The following is a 588-nucleotide window of genomic DNA, read 5'->3' on the forward strand; positions in this document are numbered from 1 at the left end:
TATTCTCCACTCACAAAAAAGAGGGAGTGGGGCTGAGGAGAAAAAGAGGAAGAAGAAATGAAAAAAGGGAAGAAAGAAAAAAGAAGAAGAAAAAAATTTTTTATTATAAAAAAAACAAAAACAATAATAATAATAGGAAAATCTGTCGCTTAATGTAGGTATGCCTTTAATGTCCTAACTCTCTTTCAGTCACTCAGCCCTCCTTTCCTGGTTGACGGCCCTGTATAGGGTTTCTGATGAGCGGCTGGTTAGCTTGAACCACCAGTCCTGCAGTCAAGAGGCTCTGTAGTGGCGCCCCAGCCCTCCGAGCCACACTGGTACTCCTGCTAAACTGTCTATAAAAGGGAAACCTAGATAGGGTTCCTGAGGAGCAGCTGGTGAACTTGAACCACCGATCTTGCAGTTCATAAGGCTCTGTAGTATGCTGTCTCAACCCTCAGAGCCAAGACAAGGCTCCTGCTAGACCAGCGCAAGAAGGCAGACCCAGATAAGTGCACTTCCGTGTCTCAGCCTAGGCTGAGCGCGCAGCTTCCCGAGGATTGGCTGGTGGGTGTGAATCACCGCCCTTGCAGTTCAATAAGCTTTGCA

The sequence above is a fragment of the Chrysochloris asiatica genome, unplaced genomic scaffold (genome assembly GCF_000296735.1).
Source record: "Chrysochloris asiatica unplaced genomic scaffold, ChrAsi1.0 scaffold00436, whole genome shotgun sequence".
NCBI lineage: Eukaryota > Metazoa > Chordata > Mammalia > Afrosoricida > Chrysochloridae > Chrysochloris > Chrysochloris asiatica.